This window comes from Mus caroli, unplaced genomic scaffold (genome assembly GCF_978045245.1).
Source record: "Mus caroli unplaced genomic scaffold, Mus_caroli_1 scaffold_6, whole genome shotgun sequence".
Lineage (NCBI taxonomy): Eukaryota > Metazoa > Chordata > Mammalia > Rodentia > Muridae > Mus > Mus caroli.
This window is the reverse complement of record NW_028227261.1, coordinates 103,105,434-103,118,510: the sequence shown is the minus strand read 5'-3', so window position 1 is coordinate 103,118,510 and position 13,077 is coordinate 103,105,434.

Genomic DNA, 13,077 nt, shown 5'->3' with positions numbered 1-13,077 from the left:
AGTAGATCCTGACTGGTGTGTGTGTGTAAGAGAGAGGAGTAGACAGAGGAGAATTGTAAACAGAATGCCTTATATGAGAAAAGAATCTATTAAGACTATTGAAAATGAAAGTGGAAAAAAATGAAGAACATTTAACTGTGCATATCTTTTCTGCTTTCGAAAGACTACAGTTAACATTTTGTTTTGCCAAAAAAAAAGCCAGTAAGTCTTCCTATTTTGTGCTTTAAATATGTGTTCAATGTTATAGTCTGATTCTTATTGTGTTTATACACATTTATCTTTTATTCCATTTTATCTATGGACTTAAATCATCAACAATTTTTCTATATTATATCTCAACATCATAGAGATTAAAATACTGGCTACTATACCAACTATGACACAATCATTGCATAATTATTCTTTCTAATAGAAATCACATTTTCTTATTGCATGTTCTCTTTATTGATGATTGTGCTACTATGAGACTGTATTTAAGTAAATTCTGGAATCACCTACTTCTTTTTCACAACCACTTTCCAGATTTCATAATAAGGGTCTTAATATTACTGTGGTCAAGGTGACATTATGCAATGCTGCAAGAGTGAAAACTCTTTCTTTGATTCATTCAATACCAACCAGTAAACCCATAGCAAAAAAGTTCATGCTATTGCTTGAATTGAAAGCATTGAGGAATAATGATATTTTCTTTAAGTCTTACCACATACATCAACTTTTGTTCCTCACTTTTTTTAGCAGTATTAACAAATTACCTTTACATACATTAGATCCTGTGAATATTAGAGCATTTGCACTTTGTATGTAAGAGTGAAAACCTTCTAAAACCATGTGTGTATTTCCATGAAAATTACTTTCCAGTCAGGCAATTTGTTTACATCTTCAATAAGTTTGCTAGGTTGAGTTTATCCTTAACACTATAAATACCTTAAGACCACTTCTTAAATCTTCACAGTGACTTACACTGTGTGATGATCTCTGACTTTAAGAAACAATGGTTCTCACTTTATAATAAAACTGAGAACTGAGAGTGTTGAAAGCAGAGAATATTGTGTTTTCAGCCTTCCAAAGTCAGCCATCAGCCTAGAGAAAAGGGCAGGCAGGCAGATCTGAAGCAAAACAGTCCCTCCCAAGGGTCATGGTTTTCTACATTTCTATCTGGCTATGAGTGCTCAGTCATGCAGCAGACTATCTACTTCTCAACCCTACGGTAAGTTAAAATACTACCAGGCAAGCAAGCAGGCACCATTTGGTAACTAGGAAAGACAGGGTCCTAAAGCCTTCAAGCTATAGTAAGAAGCCTTTCTTATGACAGCTGAATAAGGCACTGATTCAGTAGTATAGCAGAATATTATTAGAAGTTATTTTATCAGGGGTTTGTTTTGTTTTGTCTCCAATTCTTTAATGAGCTCTAAACATACCTTATGCTGAAAACAGACCATGATGATTTATTTCTTACATGATCAGAGAACATATAATTGTATATTATTGTTGTTTTTTTTTTTCATGAAAGTGTAAAGTATCTGATCTACAAACATTGGGTGTCCAGTAAGAATGCCATATGGGGATGTTGAGTCAGTTCTTGCTAATCAAAAGTCACCTAAATGTCTGTGAATGTCTCCAAAGGGGGTCTATGAATAACGAGAGCACCATAACTCAGCCTGACCCCCGTTGAAGCTCTTTATCATCCATTCACTTATTCTTTGCCTTCATCCAAATGATGTTCATATTTTAAGTATTTAAAGTAGTGAATAAACTTCTGACACACAGGGAAGACTGCAAAATCTGCTTCCTGTCATTCCTGGGTAGCTGTCCTGGTGATAAATCATCTTGATAAATTGCCAGGCAGATTGGCAGAATCTTTTCTCTTCAACATTAGCTATTCTCAATGATCCATTGGGAGTTTTCTTCCCCCGCCTCCCAGACCATTACAAAAAAAAAACAAAAAAAAACCCAGAATGATAAGTATCAACCATAAAGTGATTCAAATATTTGCAGTTGGTTGAGCTCACAAGATACCTTGTCACTTTTATCCAGATTTGCTAGGTTGTGTTTGAACTCAGAACTCATAAATCAAGTTCCATTTTAGACCTAAAGTTTTTTTTTTTCCAACATCTACATTTGTATGAAACTTTTTAAAATGGTTTTAGAGCTTTATTGTAGAAAGATAGGGAGAAAGAAAGAAGGTAGAAAGAGGGAGAGAGGGGAGGAAGGGAGAGTGAGAAGGAGGGCTAGAGATGATAGTAAGAAATGTTAAGAGCTTAAAAAGGCAAAACTCTTTAAATTAAAGTTTTTGGTTATGTTATTTCTTTGCCAATGAAATGAGTCAATACATGCCAGATTGGATTACATATGTTTATTATTATTATTATTATTATTATTATTATTATTATTATTATTATTATTATTATTATTTTATTTATTTACAATCCAGACATTGTCCTCCCTCCTGCCCCCCTCCAATAGTTCCTCTTCCCAGTCCTCTTCACCCCTGCGTCTGAGAAGATATCCTTTCCAGGGCTCCCCTCCACCCTAAGGCCTCAAGTGTCTTGAAGATTAGGCTCATCTTCTCTTCTCCCACTGAGGTCAGACCAGGTAGTCCTTCTGCTATATATGTGTCAAGGCCTTAGACCAGCTCATGTATGATGCCTGGTTGGTGGCTCAGTGTCTGGGAGCTCCCAGGGGTCTGGGTTTGTTGAGATAGCTGGTCTTCCTATAGGGTTGCCCTTCTCCTAATCTTCCACCCTTCCACTTCAACCATAGGGGTCCCTGACTTCAGTCCAATGGTATCTGCATCTGTCTCAGTCAGCTGTTTGTTGGACCTCTCATTGGACAATTTTGCTTGACTGCTGTCTGTAAGCACACCATCACATCAGTAATATTTTCAGGCCTTGGTGCCCCTCCAGAAAATGGATACCAAGTTAGGCCAGTCACTTTATGGTCTTTCCCTCAGTCTTTTCCATTTTGTCCCTATAGTTCCTTTAAACGGGAACAATTCTGGTTCAGAAATTTTGACTGTGATTTAGTGTCCCATCCCTCCACTTGAGGCCCTGTCTATCTACTGGAGGTGAACTCTGCCCCTCTCCTCACTATTGGGCATTTCATCTAAGGTCACTCCCATTGAGTCTGGAGTCTCTCACATCCCAGGTCTCTGGTATTTTTCTAGAGGGTTGTCTTAGACAGGGTTTCTATTCCTGAACAAATATCATGACCAAGAAACAAGTTGGGGAGAAAAGGGTTTATTCAGCTTATACTTTCTACACTGCTGTTCAACACAAAAGGAAGTCAGGAATGGAACTCAAGCAGGTCAGGAAGCAGGAAATGATGCAGAGGCCATGGAGGGATGTGACTTACTGGCTTGCTTCCTCTGGCTTGCTCAGCTTGCTTTCTTATAGAACCCAGGACTACCAGGCCAGGGATGGCACAACCCACAATGGGCTCTCCCACCGTTGGTCACTAATTGAGAAAATGCCTTACAGCTGGATCTCATGGAGGCATTTCCTCAAGGGAAGCTCCTTTCTCTGTGATAACTCTAGCTTGTGTCAAGTTGACACATAAAACCAGCCTGTACAAGGGTGCCCCACCTCCTCCTGCTGAGGCTGCATATTTTTAGTCATTCTGCTGGGTTTCTCTCCTCCCCTCCCACATAACTGATCCTATTCCCCCTTTTCCCTCTCCTTCCTCTCTCCCAACCAGCTTCCTTTCTTCTTCTGCCTCCTGTGATTATTTTGTTCCCCTTTCTATGTGGGATTGAAGCATCCTCACTGGTACCTTTCTGCTTGTTAAACTTATGGTCTGTTGCTTGTATCCTGGGTATTTTGTATTTATTGGCTAATATCCACTTATTAGTGAGTACATGCTGTGCATATTCTTTAAGGTCTGAGTTACCTCACTCAGGATGAATTTTCTAGTTAAATCCATTTGCCTACAAAACTCATGATGTCCTTCCTCTTAATAGCTGAATAGTATTCTATTGTAGAAATATACCATATTTTGGTACATTCTTTGCTTGAGGGACATCTGAATTATTTCTAGCTTCTGGCTATTACAAAGAAGGCTGTTATAAAAATAGTGTAGCAAGTGTCCCCATGGGTGGAGCATCTTTTGGGTACATGCCCAAGAGTGGTATAGCTGGGTCTTCGGGTGGATCTATCAAATTTTCTAAGGAACTACCACATTGATTTCCAAAGTGGTTGCAATCAGTTTGCAATCTCATCTGCAGTGGAGGAGTGTTTCTTTTCTTCCACATCCTCTCCAGCATGTAATGTCACCTGAGATTTTGATCTAAGCCATTCTGATTTGTATAAGAAGGGTCTCACAGTCATTTTGATTTGCAGAGAGAGAGAGAGAGAGAGAGAGAGAGAGAGAGAGAGAGAGAAGGAGAGAGAGAAAGAAAGAGAGAAAGAGAAAGAGGAGGGAGGGAGAGAGAGAGAGAGAGGAGAGAGAGGAGAGGAGAGAGAAGGAGAAAAAGAAAGAGAGAGAGAGATGAGGGAGGGAGGGAGGGAAGGAGGGAGGGAGGGAGGGAGGGAGGGAGAGAGGGAGGGAGGGAGGGAGGGAGAGAGAGAGCAGAATGTCTGGATTATATAGGGAAGAGCCTCTGGGGGAAGGGCAGCCCATCCGCTCAGCTAGAAAGTTCAGTGTTGAGGGCAGGGTATACCAGGCAGGGACTGAGGGATGCTGGGATAACCTGGAGAGGAGGTCTGTTTTGATATGTATGATATGCACCTCAGTCCCTTGTACTGGGGTCTGAAACAAAACAGATTTTTCTTCATTAATTTCAGAGAATGCCTAAAATCCTTCTTCCAATTCTAACAGCTGATAAATAAATAAAAATAAAAAGACAAATCAACTATTTGCCTCAGCCTTCTATGCAGTAGGGAATTTGGTCTTGACAACACTGAGTTCACAGTGGTAAGCCTTCGACATCAGGACAGATGAAAACAAAACAGCACTGTGCACTGTTAATAAATACTACGCTTTGTGATATTCCTAATTCATGTTCAATTTCAAGTACCTTTGATGACCTTTTCTTCATTTTCTGCACTGGAGAGAGTCAAATGCTGTTTCTATTTCACATAATAAAGAGAACATGGATCTGTACTGCCCAGAAAGTTTGTATTTATACCTCTGTTAGTATGTGTAGGAAACAAAGATTTATCATATACAGACAGGCTTTGAGTTTCTAACTAAGTAGTGACACTTGCACAGTTTCCCATATATCTATATAGTATTATAAATCCAGATTAAAATACGCAATTCACATTCCATAATTTTATTTACTGATAGAAGGCTGAGGCTTGAATTACATGTTTAATCATAATTTTTTGGTTTTTTTTTTCTTGAAATCAGTTTTGTTTACTTCTCCTGGGAATTTTATAATCTACCAGTTGAGAGATCATACACAATGCCAAAGTTTTCCCAGCCTAAATATTGATAACATGATTAAAGATAAATTGATGATCCTGATGGTATTTAATAGATATATAATTCTTAGTATATGGCAGGACTCTGCTAAGTGTTTTATATATGTTGACTCATTTAACTTGCACAATACATATCTGAATTTTGACAACCATTTTGCGGATGAGAAATCAGGACTCTGAGTTATCAAGTAAGCCATAGAAAATGACAGAGCTCAGGAGTGACAGTCTAGAAAAAGAATACGATTTTATGAATAATATTACATTTCAAAAGATTATTTGCTACAATTCCAGGTCATGTGCAGAACATTTTGTATTCAATTGCAGGTGTATTGCTTTAGCACACTGCTGAAAAATATGTCTTCTAAAATGACCCACTTCTTTCTCTTCAGAGAAAAACTGTGATTTACTGTGGAAGGAAAACTTAGTACCTAACAATAAAAACACACATTTTACCCAAGCACTGCTGTCGTTTTAGATTTCTGTCTAATGTCCCTTAGCTAAATTATACATAACTTAAATTATTCTAAATGATGTATTATTTCAATTAAAACAGGAAATACCTTTATCATAAGCTTCTAATGAACTAAGAAAATATTCAGCCATATTTTTTCTCTTTCATTAATTCAAAATTTTAGTTCTTTGAAAATTCTATACATTAGTACTGTATAGTTTGGAAGCTTGTCCTCATAGAGGAATCTTGCAGGTCATTCAGCTGGATTCCTTCAAGTCCTGAGCTCCAAGAATTTGATATCATTAGCAAAAGGGTCTTACCTTGCTAGTATATATCTGTGCTTATACATAGTGTACATGGATTCTTAAATAAATATAAAAGTAAATTTTTCCATGGCCTTTTCGAACATCAGCAGTGCCAATCCTGATGGAACAATGAGTTTCATTAGCAAAACAGGTTATTTACAAAGTAATAGGGCAAAAAATAAAACTTTAACTTTTGATTTTTTAAATTATATTTAATATTTTTTAAACACTCCAGATTGTATTTCCTTCCTGGTCCACTCTCTGTCTTTTCAACATCACATGCCTCCTTCCCCACCCCCTGTCTCCAGGAGAATGTCCCCACTCCCCATCCCCCACCTCATCAGACCTCTAAACTCTCTGGGGCCTCCAGGCTCTTGAGGGTTAGGTACATCTTCTCTGACTGAACCCAGACCCAGAAATCCTCTGCTGTGTATGTGTTGGGGGCCACATATCAGATGATGTTTGCTGCCTGGTTGGTGGTCTGAGATATCTCAGGAGTCCATATTAGTTGAGACTGCTGGTTCTCCTACAGGGTAGGCTTCCTCATGTTCTTCCAGCTTTTCCCTAATTCAACCACAGGCACCAGCAGCTTCTGTCCATTGGTTGGATGCAAATATTTACATCTGATGCTTTCAGCTGCTTATTGGGTCTTTCTATTTAAGGGCAATCATGATAGGACCCTTTTTGAGCACGCCATAACATCAGTAATAGTGTCAGGGTCCTCCCCTCCGGCTGGATCCCACTTTGGGCCTATCACTGGACCTTCTTTTCCTCAGGCTCCTCTCCATTTCTATACCTGCAATTCTTTCAGACAGGAACAATTATTTCACTTGGGATAGTAATCCCATCCCTCACTTGATGCCCTGTCTGTCTGCTAGAGGTAGGTTTTACTACAAGTTCCTTCTCCCCACTATAGGGCATTTCATCTAAGGTCCCTCTTTTTGAGTCCCAAGAATCTCTCACCTCCCAGGTCTCTGGTACTTTCTGGAATGACCCCCCACTCCCCAATCTCCTACCTCCTGAGGTTGCCTGTTTCCATTCTTTCTGCTGGGCTGCAGGGCAGTCAGTCCTCACCCTGATCATGTTCCACTTCACAGCCCTGTCCCACTTCCCTCCCCAGTCCCTCCCTCCCACCCTGCTTGTGATTGTGATTGCTTTCTTCTTCTGCCCACGTGGGACTGAGGCATCTTCACTTGTGCCCTTCAGCTTGCTAATCTTTTTGTGTTCGCTGGACTGTATCTTGGGTATTCTGTACTTTTTTGTTTTTGTTTTGTTTTGTTTTGTTTGTTTGTTTGCTTTGTTTTGTTTTTTGTTTGTTTGTTTGTTTTTTTGTTTGTTTTGTTTTTTTTGCTAGTATCCACTGATTAGTGAGTACATACCATGCATGTGCTTTTGGGTCTGAGTTACCTCACTTAGGATGACATTTTCTAATTCCATCCATTTGCCTGCCAAACTCATGATATCCTCATTCTTAATAGCTGAGTAGTATTCCATTATGCAAATGAACCACATTTTCTGTATCCATTCTTCTGTCCTGGGATATCAGGATTGTTTCCAGATTCTGGCTATCACAACAGGGCATGCACATAGTTGAGCACATGTCCCTGTGGCATGGTGGGTCATCTTTTAGGTGTATTTCCAAGAGTGGTACTGCTAGGTCTTCTGGTAGATCTATTTCCAAGTTTTTAAGGAATCTCCAGATTGATTTCCAGAGTGGTTGTACCAGTTTACAATCCCACCAACAATGGAAGAGTGTTCCTCTTTCTCCACATCCTTGCCAACATGTGCTGTCACCTGAGGGTTTGATCTTAGCCATACTGATTGGTGTAAGAAGGAATAGCATTGATTGCATTCTAAAGAATTTAATTGCAATTAACCTCATATGGGCATAGGTAGAAGCTTCTTTCTATTTTTAAAAATTGGAAATGAGGCTGGTTCCTCCTTAATCTATGTATTTATTAAAGTATTGAGATAAATTGTTAACTGAATGCATTTAGGGCAAATGCATCCAGGGTTGACCTACTAACGTGAGATATATATTTAACATTATGATGATATCTTACTGTTAATAATGTATGGATGGCTCTGAAATATTTATTTTTAAGTGAAACAAAATTTAAAATGATTTGCAGGCTAAATAAATCTCTAAATTATATAATTTTTTATCTTTTAAAATCTATGTCGAATGAGGCTGGAGAGGTAGCTCAGCAGTTAACAGCTCTTGCTTCTCTTGTCAGACCCCCACATCAGGCAACTCAGAAATACTTGTAACTCCAGGTCCAAGGGACCTAACACCATATTTTTACTCCTCTGGACATCATTGCACACACATACACAAAATCGAAAATAAAATATATCTGTGATGATCTAAAATTACTAGTTATGAGTTGCATAAATGTTGAACATTTTTTTTCAAGTGATTATAAGAACTGAAAATCCTACACAGGAACATAATAGCATATCTTTAAGTGCCTTAAACTCAGTTACTGAAGGACCTTACAGGAAGCAGATTAGCTTCCTTTATTCTAATTTATTTTTAGTTAAAATAGAATTATATCACTTTCTCCTTCCCTTTAGTACCTCGAATCCATCCCATGCACCCACTTCAAGTTGATGACCTCTTTCTTTCTTTGACTATTATTCTCTCTCTCTCACACACACACTCAAACACACACATATATACATATATATATATACATATATATATATATATATACATGTATGCATGTGTGTGTTTTATAGTGTGTGTGTGTGTGTTTTATATAAGTGTAAATACATATTGATAAGTCCATTTAGTTGGTGGTGTGTATGTGCCTTTGAGGTTGACCATTCTATATAGAACATCCAATAAAAATGAATAATTCTTGATATCACTAAATTACAGTCAGGGAAAACTTATTTGGGATCATGATTTTAGAGGCTCTATTCTGAGCCAAGGCAATTATATTTGTTTCATGCCCTTGGTGGGTAGGAGTCACTGACTGGAAAATGCCCCAAGGCCTTGTTGTATGTATAGTATATCCAATATAACCGCAATCACTCTTGTCTACTATGTCTCTTATTCTGCTAGTATCTAATGCTACCATTCCCAACACTAAAGCATCCATCATCTGAGGGTAAACCCTCAGCATAAAAATACAACAAAAACCATGAGTCACACCATGTGATCTCTTTGGTTAGTGGTTTAGTCCCAGGGAGCTCTGGAGGTACTGGTGAATTCATATTGTTGTTCTTCCTATAGGGCTGAAAACCTCTTCAGCTCCTTGAATACTTTCTCTAGCTCCTTTTTGGGGGACCCTGTACTCTGTCCAATAGATGGCTGTGAGCATCCACTTCGGTATTTGTCAGGCATTGGCAGAGCCTCTCAGGAGACAGCTATATCAGGCTCCTGTAAGCAAACTCTTGTTGACATCCACAACAGGGGACTCATGACACTAGCTGCATATTTAGCAGAGGATGGCCTAGTTGTTCATCAATTGTAGGAGAGGCCCTTGGTCCTGTGAAGGTTATATTCCCCAGTATAGGGGGATGCCAGGGCCAGGAAGCAGGAGTAGGTGGATTGGTGAGCAGGGGGAGGGGGAAGCACAGAGGCACAGGAGGTTTTTGGAGGGAAAACTAGGAAAGGGGATAACATTTGAAATGTAAATAAAGAAAATATCTAATAAAAAAGAAAAATGCCAACTTAATAAAAATAAAATCATGTATTTTTGTTAGGAAAGGCAGGAAGGCAGGAAGGCAGGGAGAAAGAAAGAAAGAAAGAAAGAAAGAAAGAAAGAAAGAAAGAAAGAAAGAAAGAAAGAAAGAAAGAAAGAAAGAAAACTTAGAAGATACCTTAAGCATGCATGCTGGAAAGCACAGAAAGCCTGAAATATTTAGGGAAATGGAGAAGAAAATATGTCGAAGATTGTAACACATGTAAACTTTAACCAAGCAAGTAACATTTTAAGACCATATGGATCTTCTAAGATTATTTATATTACTCTGGTACTAACATGAAACCCCTGGCTCATATTAGGCAGTTCATCCACCATTGAGGCACCTCCCCAGCCTCTAAATATCTCCTGATGTCCTACCATTTAAAAAAATTTACAACCAAGCCACCAATACAATATATATTTGACTGGTGACAAATAATAAGGTCAGCATTGACTTAAACATACATCACTTTCTTGGCATCATTACATGGGATATGTCTAAGAAGACAGAAACAGTGGATACTGGTACCATAAACCATTTAATATAGCATTTTAGCAGTTCTAGATATTGAAGTGCCTACCTCTCTAGTTTCATATCTGTTGTAAACCGAATATCATTTCCACATTTCCCATTATCTACCTATCTTCCTAATCTTGTGTGTTTCCAGTGCTTCCTACCTATGGGAGTATGAGCAGTATACCAGTATACCTGAAGGCTTGACCATACAATTTGCTTTTGGCCAACTAAACGAGACACTCAAATTAGGGTGTAAAGAGGTACCTGATGTTTATACCCTGTATTCCTGTCATAGACAATGATAAGAATGTCTCAGGTTAGGTCTTTTTTCCCCAAAAAGTAACACAGTAATGTTTTAAGTATAATGAATCCAAGCTACATTCAAGAGACATGTGGTCCAAGTGTTCTTTGCCTAGGTCAACAAATTGGTGGTCTGTGTATCTGTGAGTTCAAATATAAGCACATTTGCTATAGGCTTCAGAGATGTTCTCTGCTTGGCCTCTATACAACTTTTAAAATGATTTGTGTCATCCATTATACTGGTTACATACTGGATCTAGAAGTGTCATCAGTTGCTTTGAAAACTAGTCTACAACCGGTATTTTTATAATGTATGTAACTGGTGAAATTTGAGTCTTGTTTTTATCTTTTAGAGGTTTTTCAAATCTAGATGTCTTATTATATGTGTCAATTGAAATATGAAAATAACCATCCCTTCTGACAGTAAATATTTTATACATTTGCAAAGTTGGTGATTTAGAGAAAAATATTTGATAGATATTTTTCTTCCAAAGAGCCTTGAATTATGTTGACGTAAAGTAGGCCAATGATTTTTGAAAGCTTCAATTCTTATCCTAGAGACCATTCCTTTTGTTCTCTGTTCACACAAGTCCTTTTTCAGAAGTGCTAGTCAATAAGACATGCATCTATTTTGAATGCTTTTTCCTCTCTTACCCATGAACTTAAGATCTAATAATTAGAAATCTCAGTTCAAATTCATGTTTGAGTGCTCATGCTTTCCCTAATGTACCTGGACTGCAGCAGGCATCCTTCTATGTACTCCTATAGCTATTATTTAAATTTTTAATGTTTAATGCAACTGTTTTCTAACCTCTACTCACTTTTCAGTTCCATATATATGTATATGTATGTATCATATATGTACATATTTTGTGACAGTGATGAAGGGTTTGAGAAATAGAGTACCTATAGCAATGTTTTGAATTAGTAACTCATAATACATGGCAAAAATAATATTCTATTTCTCTGCCAAAGAATTTTGACTCTTGTGAGTATCTATCTGCCAGTTGTCTTTTCTACCACTTGCATGGTATTTGGGGGTCTATTATTACTGAATTCAAATAAATCATAAATATTAGGAAGATTCCATTTAGTCTTGTTCGTTAGTAAATAGCTTACATTGATAGGGTTTCATTAAATCCTAGAAATATTCCTGACAAACACCTTCACACATGATTTCTTTTTGTATGCTACAACTTCAAACACAAATCTTGGGAAATTTATATATAATAGTAGTCCTACTTGGCATGCATATGTCACAACATAATTCCCTACAAGACAAATATGTGTGATTACATTCTCTAAGTAATACTGAAGCACTTCAAATCATACTCTGTGAAAGCCATAACTGCTCAAGTAAAATTAGTTTGCCTTTTCATTTAGCTGCTATTTTGTTTTATACAGATATTCAGATTTTAGTGCACAGATATTTTTAAAAATAGTTTGGACAACTTAAGTTAGAAAGTATTGAACATCTCATAAATATTGAGAGAATAATTGGACAATGATGCTGTTTTTTAAAATTAAGAACATTGACTATAAAGCAAAGATCAAAAGTAGATCATAAATTTTATTTTAAATTTTGATTTATCTGATCATAATGGCAATAACCTATAATCTCAGCACTCAGAAGACCGAAACAGATGGATATGGATGTATGAGTCACTACTCAATATAGTGAATTCTAGGCCAAATGAGCTACCTGGTAAGACCTTTAGTAAGATAGTGACTAAACACTGTGTGGAGTTGTGTTGACCTGTGCAGATCTTGTCTACTGGACCTGGGATCTGAGGGCCTAAAAGAATGGGACAGACTATAGTATGAGGCTGTAGACTTTACTTCAGTATTAGTGTACTTTTATACACAAATGAAAGGAAGAAAGCAATGATCCAAAGAGGGCTGTTTGAGTCCAGAAAATCATGATCAGGAAAACATGTAGATAAACATCAGTAAGTACATACGAAATGTTAACAGAGCAGCCTTTCCCCAGAACTTTCTCAGGACAGAACAATTAAACACAATTGCCTGGCATGTAGTATAGATTATGTCAGGGAAAGCATGAAAGCAAGGCAGAAGGTCAAATCCAGATTCATGGTGCGTGGCCAGATTGGGCTCTATAGCTATGTTCTGACATCTAACAAGAATAAACATGTCTTATAAATTAAACATAAATGTGTGTCACGAGAGGCATGGCATCATGTCTAAGAAAAAAGGCAAGGAACAAAATTCACCTGAGATAAAGGTGCCCTTTTCTCCTGGAGTTTCACTCATAGCTCCCAAAGGCATTGTTCACCTTGGATCATTCCTTTGACTATGCTCAGGCAGACTGTAGAAAAATGTCATGTTCTTTTGTGTTTTAATGCTTTAAAAAATTACCAAAAGCACATGA